The 21,035-nt window shown below is 41.6% G+C and overlaps 1 protein-coding gene across 1 annotated transcript in view; it reads right to left on the bottom strand.

Annotated features, from left to right (window-relative positions):
• Positions 1-21,035, bottom strand: part of LOC122966727 (RNA binding protein fox-1 homolog 3-like) — a 526,578-nt gene that overhangs the window by 298,015 nt on the left and 207,528 nt on the right. Inside the window, exon 7 of the mRNA XM_044331033.1 lies at positions 7,264-7,373. The gene's annotated coding sequence lies outside the window, so the exon portion shown is untranslated. The remainder of the gene's footprint in view (positions 1-7,263; positions 7,374-21,035) is intronic.

The following is a 21,035-nucleotide window of genomic DNA, read 5'->3' as shown; positions in this document are numbered from 1 at the left end:
GTCCACATACAAGCTATGTTAAAGGTTTAGATTATAACAAAAAAAAAAAAACCCACAATAATATATTGAAATTGTCTAAATGTAGCTTATGTTTTGGCTAATATACTCACACACACAGCAGGGTAGCGCTGGTGTTTTGATTAACCAGCACAACATATTTGTGAGGTGCTGCTAGCAAGCTGTTTGTGACTGAGAGGGAACGACGGAGCGGCACAGCGGGAACGTTTCAGGTCTCACGCTGAGTAGCCAGGCGGTGATAGTAACTATAGTAACAGCATGAGAAGACGTGCTCCCCGTCGTAGTCAGCGCTCGGTTCAGTCTGTCATTTGCTAAGCGATAGTTTAAAATAAATAAATCCCTTTAGTCCCGGAGGACGGGATGCCGCTAGACTCCGGCCCTGATATTAGCCCACTTAAAGGACCAGTGTGTAAGATTTAGTGACATCTAGTGGTGAGGTTGCAGATTGCCACCGACCCTGCTAGGCTTCCAAGCTTAGCTAACACATAGTTAGTCAGATGCATACACAATTTCCAATATGGGAAATAATATTTGACAGACTGTTCATCACTGTTTGCAGCTTTAATCTCATTTGGAAAAGTTCTTGTCCAGCTGTGTGTGTTAAAATAACATTAAACACAGATGCAATGATTTATTTTGCATATATCAGTAAACAAAACAGACAGTTTTCTACATAAATATCTTTATATTTATCAAACTAATCTGTACGAAAGAAAGTATTAGTTATTAGTTGTAGCTTCTACAGTTCTAGGTTGGGTCATGTTGAGATGTTTTGACACTTGCGTCTCTTTAAAATCTGATTTCTAAACAGATTTTAGATATTTAACCTCAACAAACACTGATGAAACGGTTCAGCTGGTGCTATTTTTAAAAGCAAAATATCTCAATTGGACACTAAGAGCAAATATAAGATGGTTAATCAGCTGGTAAATAGATCTGAACGGGTACAGTAGGCGTCAGTTTGAGACATCTAAGACGTGTTATAAATACTGCCTTTTGCCATGTCGCTGTGTCTCCACGGTATATGTGTCGGATTCACACGATGCGACCTTCCTCTGGAGACCTGGAAAAACACATCCTGTATCAATTAGACCACCGGGGGAGTTTGTCAGGCTGTGGAGAGCACAGAGAAGAAGAAGAAGAAGGAGCCCATGACGTGTCTGCAATGTGACGATCGACCACTTCCTCTGAAGCATCCAAACAAGCGTTGTGAGAGAGAGAGAGATAGAAACAGTGGGGGGATTTACTGCCGGTGGGATTTACTCCTTGTTCCAATTTGCAGGGGGATTACTCATATTTTTTTTTTTCTCCCTTTATTTATTTATTCTACTCCCAAAAATCATTTTTAATTCACCTGAAGGAAAAAACAAAATATCAAGGCGAATGCATAAATACTGTCAGAGTGAATAGATAATGACAGCAGGTCAAGTTGTGAGTGAGTCAAGTCTTCGCTTCCTGGAAGAAAGTAATTACTGTAACACAGCACTGACAATCACCACCACAGATAATCCCATTTCTCACATGGAGCTCAAATTGTATTATGTCACATTGTATTTCGCATATGCTATCAAAAACTGGATTTAGATATGCAAACTATCTGGAGAAAGAAAAAAAAAAGTCAAATTGTAAAGAAAAAGGAAAGGAGGGAAGGGGGAAAGAGAAAACACACAGCTACAGGGTTGGTATCCAGGCATGTCATTTTGTCAAGCTGTCTGGTTTCTGAGAGAGCTTGATGGGAGGGGAAAGCGAAGAGGAGGAGGAGGAAGAGGAGGAGGAGGAGGAGGAGGAGGAGGGGGGGAGAAAAAGTGTTGAAAAGGCGTGCTCTTCTCCAAGATGAACAGATGGCAGAGTCTAAGTGTGGAGATTTGTTTTATATCTCCATCCCATGTTGTGGCGCAGTGGATGTGGGCTTCCGTTTTCTTTTTTTTTTTTTTTTTTTTTTTCACCCCCCCTTCGTCTTCTTCTTCTTCTTCTTCAAATGTTATCTTACAGGATAACGGATACATGCAATGTTTGAGCTAATGAGGAGTGGGTGTTGCTTTGTCTTCGTCTTTTTATTTCTCTCTCTCTCTCTCTCTCTCTCTCTCTCTCTCTCTCTCTCTCTCTCTCTCTCTCTCCCACTGACACATCCTCTTGCTTTGCATTCTCCTTCAAAAAAACCCACGCTTGGAGCGGAAAAAACCTATATGCCACACACACACACACACACACACACACACACACACACACACACACACACACACACACAATTATGCAATGCAAACTGGGAGTGCTGCTTACTTCCAGCCCCTGGTTGGCCATCTATAAACATAGCTGACTGTAGAGTATCTGAAGGAAGGGGTTGTAAGCAGCTGTGCATAAAGTAAGTGAGGATATTTTTTTTTTTTTTTTTTTTTTGGTAAGAGGTGTTTGTTCTCTTCTCTCATCAAGTTCATCTGAGCGGGCGGAAACACAATCTAGAGAAAATACGGAGGGGGGTGTTTCCCCGCCTCCGCAATCTGCATGTATGAGTGTGTGTGTGTGTGTTTTTTTTTAACCTATTTATTTTATCACTTATTTATTTCCCCCTGACCGTTCTGCAGCTGATTGCATGTAGCAAAATGGAAAACTGGCTGTGATAATCTCCCTGATATGATATGTTTTCCTCTTTTGATTCTTGAAGTGGACTTTTAATCAAAACGTTGATACTTTAAATGATTTTACTTTGAAAAGGTGGAGTAATCTTTCCAATCTGATGTTTAGAAAAACAGCATATTAATTAGGGTTAGATCCTGACTGTTTTGGAAGATTTAAATAACCTCTGCTGATCATTCCTGCTCTACACATCTTGTTGTGAGAGACTTACTTGTATGATAACATGTATGAAATCTTCTCCAGCCACACTCAAAATTGTATTTGATGCACGTATCAATCCACAGTAGATCTCCTAGATTCATCTGAAAGAAGAATAACTGAGCAGGTTTTAAAGCAAAACACAGTTTCGGGGTCAAAATGAAGCAGCAGAATTGCTCTGCAACTCCTAATTAACGCAAACACAATCCTTCTACAGCGGCGTGTAAACAAACTTGTTTGGAGATAAAAAAAATAAATAAAAAAATTAGCAATCGCGCACAAGACGCATAAAATAGTCCAGTGCCTGAGGAAAAGTTCATAAAAACTGGGTTTGCCCTGGAGGAAAATATCGTCCATTGTCTAATTATGAGAAACTTCAGAAAGCTGTCAGACTACTCGGAGTTCCAGCGTGTTAAACTCACTTTTTCATGTTGACTTTTTGCTCTATTTTCTTTAAAATCTCAAAAAAAAAGCTCTTTTAAATGTTTAGCCATAGCAACATGAATGTAAAATTACACAAACAGCTGCATTATTTCCTGTAATGTCAACCCTGGATGCATCTGTGCAAAGAGTGTTTGGAACAGTTTCATCAAAGTAATCCGGATCCTTCAGTTTGCTTCATTTGGCCGAGTGACAGTAAACTGAAATACAGAGTGTTTTATTCTCCTTCCAAGACAACTGGAAAACAACTTATTAGAAATGAACCATCAACGAGCAGGAAGCAATAAGGAGAGCGGCGTTGACGTCTTCACAGCCTGCAGTTCATCACGCTTGAGAAGAAAAGTGAAACCAAAAAGAACAAACGGCCCTTTATGCTTCATGTGCCCTCAGAGTGTAGACCGTACGCGTCTACGCTCGTGTTAAAATGACAGGAAATGTGATGCGTTTTGACTCCTCATCTGCCACTAAAAACCTCTAACCTGACAGGATGACAAAACACAATCACTCACAAGTCCGTCTGACAACTACTTTTAAGTCTTGCTTTAACTGCTGTACAGTAAACTTCTACTGCGGCTCAGACCAAAAGAAGACATCCTGTAAGTGAGTCTTCGAAAAGCTTCCAAAACAAGCAGGGAGGAGGGATAAGAAGCCTGGGAGACCAGCCCCCCCCCCCCCTGCACCTGTGACCAGGTAAACTTTCCACACAGTCGTTAATGGACACGACGGCTGTTGTTTACTGAAGACTCCCCACAGAGGAGACTAGCTGACCCATGTCTGCAACCAGTGAGTGGTACAAATGGCAAACATCTCTTGGAGTCATTATTTATGCAGGAATGCCCTTGGGAGTCTTTGCACTTGTTTACACAGTCACGGCACAGTCCATTCATGACGGCTCCGAGTAAATGAGCCGCTTGCTACCAATTTGTCCTGGATGACGAAGCTTTGGGGCTCTACTACCCACAGTTACCTTGGGGTGTATGTGTATGTGTGTGTGTGTATGTGTGTGTGTGTGTAGAGGGGTGCCGAATGGAAAAGAGGTTAACGCAGCACTGCTGCACTGTTGGGAACCGACCTGGAACTACGGACACAGAAGTCCCAAGGGTATTAGGAAGCACGGTGTCACATTTGAGAATAAATGAGAGAATGTTTTCTTCAAGAGGAATGCCACGGACTCTCACCTTTGAAATGGGCTGTTTGTTCGCCCGAAGACAAGGACTGTGGTCAAAGTTAGCGAGCACCACGTCCTCCCATAAAACCAAGACAGGAGTTTTATGTAGGTTGAACTCAAAGGCAAAAGTGAAGACGAAGTGTACGCAGCGTGAGAGGTTCAGGGAACAAGGGTACGCTGCTGCTTTGAAACCCATATCAATGTTCCTTTGAATGCATAATGCACGGCAAGCCGATGTAAATCACTTCCTGTCGTAACAGTAGAAGTTTGTGCGGCCCAGTTATGGAAGTATTTGGACCCTATAATTGAGAAAAAGTAGAAAGTCTGCTACAGGACACTCATGTAATATTGATATTTGATCTCAGTGGTTTCTGACCCAGAGATTAACAAGTAAAATGCCTTCAAGTATCAGCAACATGTAGTCAAATTATCAAAAGTTGAAGTATTGTGAAGGGAGAGTTTGCTAAGATGGAGCTCGTTTTACATACTGTCAGGTCATTTACAAAGCATTTTATTTTATATTCCGGTGTTTTAAAACCTTTATCCGCATTTTAACTACAGCTCTCAAATAAATGTAGTGGAGAAAACCAGTAAAAACACTCAGTTAGTGAGTAAAATGCCTTCAAGTATCAGCAAAATGTAGTCAAATTATCAAAAGTTGAAGTATTGTGAAGGGAGAACGGTCCCTTTACATGTTAGTAGCATTTTAGCTCTTTCTACATACTGTCGAGTCACCTACAAAGCATTTTATTTTATATTCTTGTGTTTTAAAACCTTTATCCGCATTTTAACTACAGCTCTCAAATAAATGTAGCAGAGAAAACAAGTAAATATTTCTCCTTCCCGTCCCTGAATTGCGGTGGAGTAGACGTGTAGCATAGAAGAGCATAAAAGTTAAGAACCGACTCAAACCCCCTGGAGAAAAATATAAAATAAAATATGAATTCTACTGTTGCTGGACAAAACTCTAGCAGGGTGTACAAAATGTAAAATTTATAGAGATGGGAATGTTTTCTGGAAGAATGAGCAAAAAAAATGTTAGAGAGGAAAAAAACTGCTTCTTTTTTATAAAAGTACAGCAACTACTGACCAGGATGATCACATATTAAACTGTTAAATGAAGCAAACATGATGCATCTTGAACTTTTAACCTCATAAACAATATGTTGATGAAAGTAGAGGATCCTTAAAAAAAATGTGTGTGACAGTAGCATCCACTGAAAAGTGACAAATCCTAAGGCGTATATTTATTTATGTATGACTTTACCTAAACAGAAGCAGAGCGAATGTGCTCGATGTCTCTGTACACGTTTAATATGTGACTGACAACAACGCAAAATAGGAGAGAATTCAATTAAACCGGCGAGTATTCGAGGAAAAAACGACTCCTCCTATAGTTCTCAGGTTTTCATCCGGCGAAACAGTAAAAAAAAAAAAAAAGGGAAGAAACGTGATTAATGAAGAGGCAGAGCGACAGAGAGAGAGTGAAAAAAAGGGGGGAAAAAGAAGCGATGGGATAATTTAACAAGCTTCCTCCTAAACCACTCCAAAACCTCCAGAGTTTAATTGCTGGGAGGCAACATTATCCCTAGCAACACTGTGTCTGTCTCTTGGCTGGGATTCGGTGGGTACCTGCTGTATCCACTCCCCACACAATACAGCACCCACTGAGCCATATAATCCTCTCAGGCCCTCCTCTTCTGGAGAACCACATTCAATCCCGTTGTGACACGGGAAAATCTCCTCTTCTCCATTTTTTTTTTTTTTTTTTTTTTGTCAGGGTACGTGCTTCAAATAAGCCCAATCAGTAGGTGCTGTTATGTGTGTGCACAATGCTACAGGGAGCCGTAGAGGAAAGAGAAAACAGAACGGAAGAGTTAAATAAAAAGACGTTTGATTTGCCGCTGTGAAATTTGGGGCTACTTTCCATTCCTCTACGGAGCTCCCTGGAGCAGCAGCAGGGTTTTTTTTTTTTTTTTTTTTCTGTTTATGTTTAAATGTGAATCAGTCAGATGGGCTGTTGGGTTCCTGCTGAATCATCCTACACACTCCCCATCACAAAAGCGCTAGGGTTACTTTTTGAAACCGTCTGCCTTGTAGGAGAAAAAACAAAAAAAGAAAAAAGAAAAAGAAGCAATGCCACTTTTCTTCCTGACTCCTCTTTCAAGTTGCCCTTGAAAAAAGAAAATTACAACAAAAACGGCTTTGATGCGAGTCTGACATGCTCGGAGATATTCTCCATAAGTGCAGACACATACTAGATTATCATTCCAATGAGTCTGTTCTGAAGTCTCTTAGCTGTCTGAGTACAGCACAAGAGAGGAAAGCGTTTTCAGCAATGTGCACAGGGATGAAAAAAAAAAACAAAAAAAACAGTGGCTCATTACACAAAATGGCAAAGAAGAAAAATGGTATTTCTTTTTGCTGTCCAATGGTTTGCAACTTAAGTCAATATGGCATTTAGAGACCTGCTGAGACATCTTTTAATTAGAAAATGAACTAAATAATGAGCAAGTACAGATGTGGTGCACTGAAAAACATCACTATGTTTTATTAATTTTACTTTAAGGCCATCTCACACTTTTATGCTTCGTTTTCCAAAAATATTTCTTGCATGAGAAACAGTTCAAAATGTGAAGGCGCAAATATTATTACTTTACTAATATTATTATGTTTTACTGTAACCCCCCCATATATATTATATAAATACTCTTCATTTTTTTCCTATGGCTCATTGTTACAAAATAAAAGTCTCTGTCATTATCCATCAGTTCTGTAAGTCTTGTGAAAGTGAGTCATCCTACCTGTCTGAGAGGTCAGAGGTCAGTAGGTGTTGATCTGAGGAGAAATCACTTGTGACCGCTGCTGCTGAGAGTGACGTCCACTGTCAACGTCGCACGATACCGATCGGTGACTGTGAGAGAAAAGGAAAAAAAGAGCAGAGCACATGTTGGATGGTCCAGGTACTGAACAACACATTTCCCACATATCCCTTCTGCATAATGTATGACACTGAAGTTCTATGTGATGTCTATTGACGTGAGCCAATAACCTACAAGAGAAATGTAAGAAAAGTTGATCTGCATAATCTTTGTGTCTGAATTATTGATCTCAGATAGCACAAGATACAGTCATAATAATAATACAGATATAATAATGAGTAATAAGTTACATTTTTATGTAATAAGTCCATAACTTTAGACATTAGGGGTTTTAACAGTTAAAGGATGAGTCTGAGTGATCTTCTAGATCAGAGGTCACTAACTGGCGGACCCCGCGGTCCGGGTCCGGACCCAGAAGCTGTCCCATACGGACCCCCGGACGTACAGCCGAGACAGAAGGGTATGATTTAAAATCTGACGGGGCGTTTCTATTTTTAACTGGCGCAGCTTTTGTAGTCTTTACGGTAGACGGAGAAAGGGAGAGAAAGTCAAGATGTGAAACACGTTAAGAACTTTATTTGAACATTTTATTTATTTTCTCTTATTTTCAAATGCAGCCCTATTCTATTTAGTAGATGAGATTATTATTATTATTATTATTATTATTATTATTACATTAAACATATCAGCAGTCATACATATATGTTCAGTTCTATGTCAGGTATTGATGTTGATACAACTACTACGCTACTTAAATATATATCACTATAAATATTTAGACATTATGATCCTCCAGACCTTTGCTTCAAGAAATTTTCTCTAACTTGACCTCTTTAAATTTTAGTTGAATATCCCTTAAACCAACAATGAATCAGTTGTCCGTCTCTAAATACTTTCCTACTCTGTCTGTGGATCTGAGCTCCAAGCTGATTGGTTCCTACTGGAGAAAGGCTCAGTAATCTCTTAAAAGCTGGGAGCTGTAGTTTTTTTGCAAATGTTACTCAAACAAGAGGAAACAGTTCATTTGTCAGGGACTATTTTCAGTGGCGAATGAATCCACATTCGGTGCTCTAGTAAGTATTTCCTGCAGCAGGACGGTGTGTGTGTGTGTGTGTGTGTGTGTTTGTGTGGGATTGAGTCAAAACAAACTGCAGTGTGTGTGTGTGTGTGTGTGTGTGTGTTCATGAGGGAACCCAGTGGATCACTGATGTGTTTTTAATAGTTTTTAGACAATAATGGAGCTCCGTGGCACAGAGGAATAAGCTATATCAGGCTTCAGATACACACATGATACTTTTTAGTGCATCAAATTATTGATAGTTTGAGTCTTTTCCTGGGATTTATTGAAAAATAAAAGAATTTCACCCGGTTTATCCTTCAAACTTTAACAAAAAGTAATGGATACAACACAAAGACAAAAAAGATAAAAAAAAAAAAAGGTAGTAGCAGCAGAGAGACTGCTAATGATGGGATATAAGTAACTCCACTAAGTTCGGAGCAGTTGTACTTTTATGACGCTGCTCCCATAATAATGTGGAAAAATCTTTCACATCCAACATTTCATCTGTAGAAGAAATAAGACGGCGAGGTGGAAGGTTAGCTCATAATCTATAACAGATAGTTGAGTTTTTTGGCCACGTTGGCATCGAATCCTTATGAAAATTGTAGCGGGCCTTGGCACAAGCACAGAACCTAACAAATCAAAAAAAAACCGTGAGACTTCCGCTCATTTGCAGTCAGGCAATGAAGATCATTTCTGAAAAATTTTCATCAACATTGTGGTCAGCCCGCTGAGCTCCCCCCACCTGCTGCTTTTTTAACGTCTGGGATTCGTAGCATCACGGCTGCCGTAGTGTTAGCGCTGAACGAGAGGCTGTGGTTAAAAAAACACATTCGCCAGCACGGCGAGTGATTGGAGTAACATTAGGTTATATAAACTGTTAGTAATGAGGCGGCGGGAACGGCATCTGTGATCCGCAGAGGTCGACCGTAGCATGTTGTGAATAAAATGCATCCTGAGTGCAAACTTTAACGGCCTTAACATGAGCAGGTACATGCAAAGAGACAAGTGGAGGTCTGAGAGGTCACAACACACAACACAACAATGATACACAAACACAACAGCTGACGAGGGAGGGGCGGGGGGGGGGGGGATATGAGGACTTCTGAAGCGCTGTGAAAATGTATGAAGAAACGGATGTAAGGGTCATTTTACTGAGTAGCACCATTAACATCGCTGCCCTTGTCTGAACTGGAGCTCAGATCAGTCACTCACACACACACACACACACACACAAAACATGTATGCACACACACACACACACAGTAACATTTCTCCTCTTTTTACATTTCTCCTCTTTTCGCCCTCAGAGAAGGAGAGGTCGACATTTTAACTGCAGCAGCGAGGAGATGGCTTCCTTTCACCTTGACGGGCATATAATGAACATTTTTCATTTTGAGCTTAGCTTCACTTACAGAGTCAGTCAGCTATTTTCTCTTTGAACCTTTTTTTTTTTTTTTTTTTTTCTCCTTCTGACATTTCCCTCTGTGGTTTTGCCAGGATGATCTTCACAGTAAATTTGTGCCCCTTTTAAAGAAATGGGATACATTTCTGTTGATTTTTTTTTTTTTTTTTCAAAGCGCCTCATTTCCATAAAGGTCCCCCCGTATAACACAAATAGGCCTACGGTGCAGCATGAAACACAAACAATATGCTAATCACACCTGTTTCAATTAGAGCCCTGGAATCCATGAAATCCATATCATTATTTACTTATTGTTTTTGCATTTTTGCCTCAAAGGAGAAAAGCTGCACTTTGAAGGAACATGACAAAATATTTGACTGATGGGCATCAAATGTTTATGAAACCACCATCAGAGTAGTTTAAAAGGAAATTAAAACAGTGGACTCACACACAAACAGTACCGGTGAGTCATAGCGATGTCATCATGTCATCAGGGTTCACTTGGCTTCAGTTCGAGACATCAAATTAATATCAGGAAGTATTACAAACTGGGTTTGAGAGGACTGGCCTAATTAAAGATACTAATAAATTGCATTATGGGGAATGTAGGACCCAGTGTTTCTGAAGCTCAGGATATATGTATACTGTATATAAATTATACAAATATGCTATTTGGCAAAGCACAAATAGTTGGGTGTTATACGAATATTTGTTTCATACAAATATTTTAAAAATTATCTGTTTTCAGGAAGAAAAAAAAAACATGTCAAATACCAGCGCACAGGTCGGTTACATCACTATCTCAGTGTCTCTCCTCTGCTCCGCTGTTACATCTATCAGCAGGTCTCAACGAGGGGAGTCACATCCACCTGCTACATGACGCACATTTCCTAATTTGGACATCACTCTCGGAGTTGGGGGTGTTCCCCAGAGATAAAGCTGAACTACAACTTCACAAATGAAGTGCTCCCAAGGGAACACTTCATGAAAACTTATTGTAACACTTTGATTTCCTAAAATTAAAAGCGTAATAAAAATAAAAACAGGATTTTTAAACCTCTTTCTACTTTTAGTACAAATATAAAATAATTTTGCTGCCTCAACAAATACAGATACAAATACTGAGCCCTCTGCACATCTCTAATATATATATATGCTTGAATATTACATTATCATCAACTAAAATACAGTATACTGTATATCTTAGCTTAATAAAAGCTACGCACATCTGTCAGTGATGTATTAGTGAGTCTATGTCGAGGCTTCCTGACATGTGATGTGCTTTCTGGGTCGTAGTTGTGGGTTTATAGTAAACAGAGTAAAGTAAGAGGCTGGTGTTGTACAATAACAGTAGATGTTTGTCTGACCATCATTTCTTGTTTTGAACCATTTTACTGGGTTCACTTTGTTTTTACTACTAATTATCTGTCTGTGTTAGTCACAGAGTGCTAATTAACAACAAAACATTAGAAAAAAATAGGTGGTAAATCATTATTAAACATGTTGAATTTGGGAAAACAGCAACTGGACAGATTGAAAACAGTCTTACTGCAAAATCATGTTTTATGGTTAGGGTTAGGGTTATGGTTAGGGTTAGGGTTTTTAGATTATTCTCATAATAACCTGCATGATTCATTTATAATAGTAATAGATAACATTTGCTTTACATTAAAGTCAATAATTAGTATTATTGAATAACACTGACATAATAATATCTACTGAAACTGGGTGACAGGGAGAACATTGGGAATTAAGTTTCATAGCATGCACTCCTTGTTGTCATGTTGCCCGACTGTTGATGAGGATTAGAGGGTGGGTTGTTGAGATTAGTAGGCGGCCCGCCCACTAATTGTAAAGACAACACTGCAACATGAATTTTCATTCTACATTCATTCTTGTCATTCTGTAGATGTATTACAGTTGTTTTTTAATGTCTTAAGCATATTTCTATAGTTAAATATTTATCATATTTACATATCCGATACATTTTATTTTAGGCTTGCAGTGAAGTGTCTGCAGCTCGACTTTGACTCGTTTTTTTTGATTGACAGAAGTGTTTTCTCTTTTCGAGTGTTGCAGAAAGTACATTAATATTAAATGATAAACAGAACTTTCCTGTTTCCAATATGAGAGTATATAGCCTGATGTTTATTCTGTAGTGCTTTGCAGAACATGGTTGTCATCTTTTCATTCACAGTGATGGATTAGCTTTACTGTCCACAACAGTAGGTGGATGAAAAGTGTAATACATTTTAAAAAGTTCTCACTTTACCAGAAGATACAGGAATTATGTATTATTCTTAAACCCAAAGTCTAACCCCTGGAAATATCTTATCACCAGAATAAGCATAAATGTAACAAACGTAAACAAAAAAACACCCCTCCTACCAGAAACCCCCAAAACTATATTAACAAGGCTAGCATAACAAGACCACATGCACTACAGACACACTTACAAGCACACTCATGCCCACATTTGCCCACACATGGGGGGGGGGGGGGGGGGGGGGGGGGTGGGGGGGCTGGCAGGGTGCGTTCCATGACAGCTGGTGAAAACCGGGTGTGCTCTGGCTGCTAGAAGGAGCAGATTCAGGTGACATCTGTGCCTCCTGTTGCAGCGCAATAGTAGAAACACTAAAAGTGAATTACAACATTAATGATAGTGCTCTGCAAGCTGTCGTTCCATATTACGCATCCATTATTCCTTGCATGGGTACTCAGAGGCATCGTGAAGGAATAGGACCGCACTCCCTCCCCCCTCCCCTCCCCCCCCCCCTCCCTTCCCATCGCCACCTCCACAAAAAAGCCACCTCGCTGAGAGAAGAGCAGTTGTTTAAAGGAGTGTTGCTTTATAGTGTAACACCTTCTATCACTATACCATGTCACCACATGGCACACTGCTGATTCTCTTTCTCTCCATTTCCATCCCTCACTTCATCTTTCAAGCAACAACCCCCCCTCCTCCCCGCCAACCCCCCCCCCCCGCCCCCCTCCTCCTCTATATCGCCGCCGCTATTTCAGACAACATTTGTTTGATCTTGCCGCCCTCTACAGCTGAATGAAATCAATCTAGGAAAGATGTCATGTGTGAGCAGAAATGATTGGCCACAAGAATAACATGTATTTGAGAACACGGTGGCAATGCCCTCTGTCTGAGAGACTGCGAGGCTGGACGCATGCATGCACGAACGCACGCATATGTGTGTGTGCGTGCGCGCAAACACACACACAGCAGCGCGGCAAGGCGTCACATAGACATCTCTGAGCTGTCACCCATCCCCAGACTTTCAATAACTTCAAATCCCCCGAAAACTTGGGAGAATAAAGGCAGAGTCGATCACTCATAGCTCCCTTCACTCGGCTCTTCTCTTCAGGGAAATAACAGCCGAAGGAGAAAAACAAAGTCAGGATCCCATCCTCTCCCGCAGAAAAAGGACTAGCATCCCCGGAGGACATGGGGAGAACACTTCTTTCATCATTCTGGTTAAGACACAATAAAAAAAAGATTCATTTAAGATGTTGTGACATAAATAGCAACACAGGTATAAAGCAACTATATGGGAGGATCAATGGTAATCAAAGGTGGATTTTTTAAGAATAAAAACTGGAGGAGAAAGAAGCGAGTGATGTTGGTGGCATCACTGACACAGCGATACGGCTTTCACGCCAGCCTACACATTTCTATAGGAGTCTGTGTGTGATTTCTGGATTTGTGCCACGCAGGATTGAATGGCGGGCGCTCCCTCAACAACGTCTCCAGAGAACACAAACAGATCGTCGGCACATCTAACCGCAGCTCTGCGCCGCTGACTGGCTGTGATTTCTTCATTCAGGAGAGAGTGCCACAAAATGTGTGTCGTACTTGAAGTGTTTTACAATTACCAGCTGATTATATCAGCCGCATTAGCATATTAAAAGGAAGACTACTTGAACACACAGATAATGACAGAGTGTTGAAAATAATTTCCCCCCACTCATTATCGACGGCAGACACTGAGATCTGGGAAAGGAAATGTCGATGAATACCCGTAAACCTTTACTGTGTAAATAACAACAATTACGGAGAAATTAGATCAGGCTGTGTTGGTGAAAAGGGAGATGATTCTAATTAAAAAAAATAAAAAAAAGTTGCAGATATCTGGAGAAGAAAGCTCTGCAAAGCGTTTCTTCACTTCTGTCACAATGACTGAACCAACTCAGTATTCTCCTTTTAATTTAAATATCAGCTGACAGTTTTGCTTTAATCCTCCATCCTGAAAACGCGGTGTTCCCGTCACAGTAAAGAAGGCGGATAAAACGACATCAATACTTCATAAAAAAGGACTTTATCTTTGAGGTAACTCAGAAACCACTGCACATGTGTTAACTCCTTATATGTAATGTATACATCTGATATTAAGTTTCAACTTTTCACATAAGTTTCATCTTTGTAAATACAGTAAATACAGTATATACTGTATGCTTTCATTAGATTTTCATTTTTGCATAAGAAATTTGCAGTTTGTTGACTGATGTGTTCACAGTTAGTTAGTATGTTATGATGCTTTGAAAACTTAAAGTTGCCTCTTTTATAAATGAAAAATGCTGCTAATTAGCATCCAAACCAATTGCACAGTTTACACTGGTGACAGTGTATGAAACTATGGCAGAGTAATACTTCAGTGAAAATAATTAGGGACTAATAATTATTTCCATAATCGAGTAATCCGTCTTGAAATTCCTTGTTTTATTAAACCAGCAGACTAAAACCTACAGATATTCAGTTTATAATGATAAAGAGCAGAGAAACACAGCAAATACTAATGAATAACCCTAACCCTAACCCTAACGCCCTAGCCCTAACCCTAATGCCCTAACCCTAACCATAAACCTAACCCTAATGCCCTAACCCTAACCATAAACCTAACGCCCTAGCCCTAACCCTAATGCCCTAACCCTAACCATAAACCTAACGCCCTAGCCCTAACCCTAATGCCCTAACCCTAACCCTAACGCCCTAGCCCTAACCCTAATGCCCTAACCCTAACCATAAACCTAACCCTAATGCCCTAACCCTAACCATAAACCTAACGCCCTAGCCCTAACCCTAATGCCCTAACCCGAACCCTAAACCTAACTCTAACGCCCTAACCCTAACCATAAACCTAACGCCCTAACCCTAAACCTAACTCTAACCCCCTAACCCTAACCATAAACCTAACGCCATAACCCTAAAGCTAACCCTAACACCCTAATGCCCTAAACCTAATGCCCTAACCCTAACGCCCTAACCCTAAACCTAATGCCCTAACCCTAAACCTAACCCTAATGCCCTAAACCTAACGCCCTAACCCTAAACCTAATGCCCTAACCCTAACGCCCTAACCCTAAACCTAATGCCCTAACCCTAAACCTAACCCTAATGCCCTAAACCTAACACCCTAACCCTAAACCTAACGCCCTAACCCTAAACCTAATGCCCTAACCCTAACGCCCTAACCCTAAACCTAAACCTAATGCCCTAACCCTAACGCCCTAAACCTAAACCTAAACCTAATGCCCTAACCCTAACGCCCTAACCCTAAACCTAAACCTAATGCCCTAACCCTAACGCCCTAACCCTAAACCTAAACCTAATGCCCTAACCCTAACGCCCTAACCCTAAACCTAATGCCCTAACCCTAAACCTAACCCTAATGCCCTAAACCTAACACCCTAACCCTAAACCTAACGCCCTAACCCTAAACCTAACCCTAATGCCCTAACCCTAACGCCCTAACCCTAAACCTAACGCCCTAACCCTAAACCTAACCCTAATGCCCTAACCCTAAACCTAACCCTAATGCCCTAACCCTAAACCTAACCCTAATGCCCTAACCCTAACGCCCTAACCCTAAACCTAATGCCCTAACCCTAAACCTAACCCTAACTCCCTAAACCTAACACCCTAACCCTAAACCTAACCCTAAACCTAACGCCCCAACCCTAAACCTAACCCTAACGCCCTAACCCTAAACCTAACCCTAACGCCCTAACCCTAAACCTAACGCCCTAACCCTAAACCTAACCCTAACCCTAACGCCTTAACCCTAAACCTAACCCTAACGCCCTAACCCTAAACCTAACGCCCCAACCCTAACCCCAATTTTCTGTCAGTCTATCAATTTATCAACATTAATCAATTGTTTTGGCAATAAAATGAATTTTTTAATTTAGAAAGACGTTAGTTGGTTTGGTTAATTAAAATAATAAATCTTAAGCAAATCTAAAAAACTGCGGGGGGATTATTATCAGATGACCTTGACCCAAAAATTGAACATGAATGCGGTGAACATGCGTTTCATCCTGCATGTTGCACACCGTCATGCATTTCAAGTAAGAGCAGGTTATTCACCGGCTATAAAGAGCCAGTTAGTCATTTTCTGTGTGAAAATATAAAGTAATCTGTGAGTTATCTGTCAACGACCAGCAGGACATTCCAGCCTTTTGATGTCAAATAAAGCAAGATTAATACTTCTTTGCCATTTTGTTCTGGTTTCGGCTTGAAACTGAGGCAAAAAGCTTTCATCAGCGGCATGTCGCTTGCTCATTCTGGAGCTCTGTCCTCTATTGTTGAGCAGCTGAAAATGCATGTGGACGTGAAGGAGACTGAATGTCATGAAATTCATCAGGCTGCAAGTTTTTTTTTTTTTTTTTTTGTTCAGCGTACAGGCAAAGTAGAGTTTTCAGAGGCAGAAATCACAGCAGCGGGGTCAGCAAATCCTTAAGTTATTAACATTTATCAACAACTATGCAGATATGTGATGATCATTTTTGTGATTTTTGCCCCTTTTGAAGTATTACAATGCCTTACCTACCTTTTTTTTTTCCTGAATCCCACCACCACCACTGTTAATCAATACACACTTTTCTTGCCCTTTTCCTCCTACGTACACATATCTCTCTGTCTGACCAAACTGGTGAATTTGTGCTCTTAATCAGCTTGCCTGCCTTGTCTCTTCACTGGAGGCTGGCGACACGCTTCCCTTCCCCCTTAATTCCCCGGCTCTCAACAGACAGGCGCGCTGATTAACATGCACGCCCAGGTAGGAGCTCCCTCCAACACAACCCCGCTGCCCACCAGGTCCACACACCATTATCCCCGCTACTCAATAGCACCCATTTCAATGCACATCTGTCGAGCTGCCGCATCCCCGCTCCTTAATTAGCTTTACAACTTTCCCCCACTTCTGGATGGAAAATAAGGGATAAATTTGTGGCTGACGCACAGATAGGAGGGAGGGAGTGTGGGAGACAAAGGGGGGGAGGAGGGGGAGGAGGACATATGCTGAATGCTGAGATGGAAAATGAAATCGTGTGTGTTTGAGGGGGTGGTGGCAGCGGTGGCGAGCGGCGGCCAAGATTCACATTAATTCCTCTCATGTCCAGGCCCCAGCATCACCAGGAAACCCTGTCCTCCTCCTTTGCCTCCACGCTACTGTCTCTCCACCCGGAGGATACATCCCTACCAGCATGCGCCTTATCTTATCAGTCTCCCTCTCACATCGATTCCCCCTTTTGCGCTTTTGAGTTCCCTCTTCAGAGTTCGGCTTCAAAGCCGCCCTGACTCCCTTTTGATTCTCATCCCCTCTCCTCCATCGACGCCTTCGACGTCGGCCCGGGTGACGGCGATGAAGGTGGCGTTTCATACGTCGAGGTCGGCGCTGTGGCTAATGCTAATACGCTACGCTTCTCTGTTGTCCCACCGCGGCGCATTTGTCAGCAGCTCGAAAACAAACCAAAGAAGTAGACGGAGAGAGAAACAAGAGACATCCAATTAATATGAAATTGTCTCCAGAAGTCAATAAGGTTTTAGTTCCACTTGAGTGTGTCTAAATTCGCAGAGTAAGGCTAATTACTCTGCTCATTTAGTATTATACTATTTACGCTTTGCCCCTGTCATTAATACAAGCTGTAATCCTCCGACCCGTGTTATCTGCATGTGTTGATGAGCCTTATGCCAGTTGCCAAAAATACTTAAGCCCATTTCCCATTCCTGAAGGCTCCAGCAACTATTTCATGCTCAAACAATGTGAAATTAATCACCGTTACTATGGCAATGAGCATCGAACAATATCATAATCAGCGCTGCCATCGAGAATGCAGTTTCAATCCAGAAGGGCAAAGGTTGCTGAGGGAAGAAGAACAATGAGCTATTTTAGTCAATCTGCTACTCTACATACGTGGCAGCTTCATTAGAACTACCCACTGTGTGCATAACCTTCTTCTGCAGGCCTCCTTCCTACCATCTCCAGTATTAGAAATACTAATCTCCTATGTGTATTTCACCCTCCATCCTTCCTTCCATCCAGCAATTATGCCCCCCGCCATCAAAAGCCATCAAAACAGTAATTTCACTTTTTTCACAGGCAGGCTTTTCACATTTCCTTCCGTGAAAGGCCTGAATCATCCCCTTATCTCCATGGCTATTACACAGTGTGCATGAGAGTGAAAACAATGGGCTCGGCGTGATGAGATCATGGCACTTCATTTCTCCGAGGCCCTTCCGGTAGACACAAAGACAATCCACCGGCAAGCAAGGAGGACGGAGACGGTGAGGGCCGCGGGATTTCTCGGTCACTGAGCCCAGAGCTGTGAGGCAGGTCATCCCCAGTAATAAGAGAGGGAAGAAGAAGAAGAAGAGGAGGAGGAGGTGGAGGAGGAGGAGGGGAGGTGATGGTGGTGAAGGGGCTCTCACAGCCTTGGTGGAAGCTTCTGAGGGCCCTGAAACCGAGATCAGTGACTGGAACTCAAACTCAGACCTTTTATTCCTGCTTGTGTACGGAAACCCTCGGAGGATGGAGTGATGCTGCTGTACGAGCGGTGTGCTGCTTGTGTGTGCTGGGTCGGTTCTGCATCTTGCAGAGACAGAGAGAGGGAAGGAGGGAGTGCTCGACTGAAGAGGATATGGCAGAGTGAAGTGACAGGCCCGGGGAGGGAGGGAGGGAGGGAGGAGGCTGGAGTTGCAGGAAAAGACAGCTCACTAGTGACTAAAACAGCAGGTCTGAGATCCAAAGTGTCTTCACTTGCTTCCTTGCTGCAGCTATCTCAGTCTCTTCCATTTTCTCTCAATCAGTCAGCATTTTAGAGAATATCCTAAAGGCCCTGAAAAAGATATTTTCTTAATCAGCTTCTTCCTATAAGTCACTGGAACTCATCCTTTTTGGCAACAAAGAAATGTAATATATGTGCAAAGGTTGTGGTGAGTTCAACCAGTTCTCCTTTTTTTTCCTTGTTTTATTTGAATAATGTTTAAAACCATCCAGCAAATATTACTGAATGTCTGAATAAAGGAATATAATCTTGCACAGCAGACGTACGTATTGTTTTTCTGCGTTCGTATACTATTAATCAGCTTATGGACCTTTAGATTTATTTAGAGAACCCTTCCGGGGAGGCGGCGTGCCACATGATGGGAACTCATCATCGACCCTACATGAATAATTATGTGCCAAAGTGATGTTAGACATTTCTGTGCACCAATGAGGCCAACAGATTATTTTAACCTCATCTTTGTTGCATATTTACTTAATATCAAGAAACGTATTCTTACTTACTTGATAGTCTTTCTAGTACACTTGTGTGTACTGATCTTTCTTCATAGTTTGCACTTTATTAACTTGACGAGTCCTCTTTTTGTGAAATTTTGAAACATGTTAACATCATGTTTACCACAGATGCACCATGTGTCCAAATCTTCTGGGTTCAGTATATTCGTTATATCACTATATTGACTATTTATTTGCACCGTATAGATCAATATGTAACTGATACGTTGGATGTTTTATGTTGTAAACATTGTAAATCATGTCATATGTACATGTTGACGTAAGGGCTTGACCTGGCTATTTACAGTACAGTCTGGACCTTCTTGGTCACATGCTGTTTATTACCTGATGAAGAAGGAATGAAACATCGTAGCTGTACTAAATAAATCTTTTTTCATGGCATCTATTCAGTGTGCAGCCACCTGTTTCTTGATATTGTTTTTGCCTCTCTGCCAATGCAGCTGATAAGCCACACATCTAATATTGTGGAGAAATAGCAGTGGTTTTACATGTTTTGGCACTTTTACTAACAATCATGTATACTTAAACATTACAGCCTACCTAAGTAGTCGCAGGTTTCTGCTAATGGATTTTCACACTGCATGGAAACGAACTGAAACTGCCTTTAAAAGAGAGAAATATACACAACAAATTCTGAAACCGTTCAACGCGCCTTTGAAAAAACATAAGGATTCATGATTTGTAGTTTAAGAGCTAATGTGCAGTATGGTCCTTCAAGATTTGCAAACATGCAGCTCCCCTTCACATTGCTATAAAAGTCACACGCTTATGAGACGCGATATGATTCAGTGACATATCTCCCGTCCTCCATTTCCATTACTGAGCTGTGTTTCTGTGTCTTTAACTCTGCATTTGTCTGTCTTGTGCAGCACGTGTACACACACACACACACACACACACACATACATAAAACACACATGCACACACTTCCTCTCTGTCTCTCACTCCATCTCTCTTCCTCTTTTTCTCATTGGAAGGGGAGGGAGGTGTGGGGGGGGGGGATCGGGTGGGGTGGAATGATCGTGTTAGGGGGTTCACAGAAGACTGACTGTTTATTATTGTCTTCGGCCCACTTAACTCTGACAGTAACAGAATGAGATGGGGAGAGAAGCGAGTGCCATTAATCACGGTGTCGGGAGGGCCTGAGCCGAGCGGAGATGCATCCATATCGCATGTGCCTGGGAGAGGAACACAAAGTGATTTTCAGGCCAGCCGGCCTCGTAGCGCCGCTGTGCAGCCTCCAAGTTCAGGCTGCTAGCGGATGAAGAGTGCAGGGGGGGTAGGAGGGGGGGGAGAAGTGGGCGGCTTTTCACACTCAATCTTCCTCAAATGTTCTGACACATTGCACCTACAGCCACCCCCTGTTACCGGCAAACCTAAACAAGGATCAGCGCTATTTAAAAACCCAAAATGCCTCCTGCAGGAAGTTAGATCACTGGAAGGGGGAAAGTCGTTAACCGGTGCTTTTATTTGAACCTATCCGCTGTAGCACAGCACTAGTAGATTAACTGGATTAGTTTCGTCTGTACTGATATTTTTAAAGTCTATTACACACACACACTATCTGGCTAGAGGGAGCATTAGCACTTGGTCATTTTCAACAAAAAAGTGCATTGGGCTCAGACGTCAATGGCAGCCTCAG

Source organism: Thunnus albacares, chromosome 17 (genome assembly GCF_914725855.1).
Source record: "Thunnus albacares chromosome 17, fThuAlb1.1, whole genome shotgun sequence".
Lineage (NCBI taxonomy): Eukaryota > Metazoa > Chordata > Actinopteri > Scombriformes > Scombridae > Thunnus > Thunnus albacares.
Note: the sequence above shows the minus strand (reverse complement) of the source record. Positions and strands in the feature narration are given on the sequence as shown.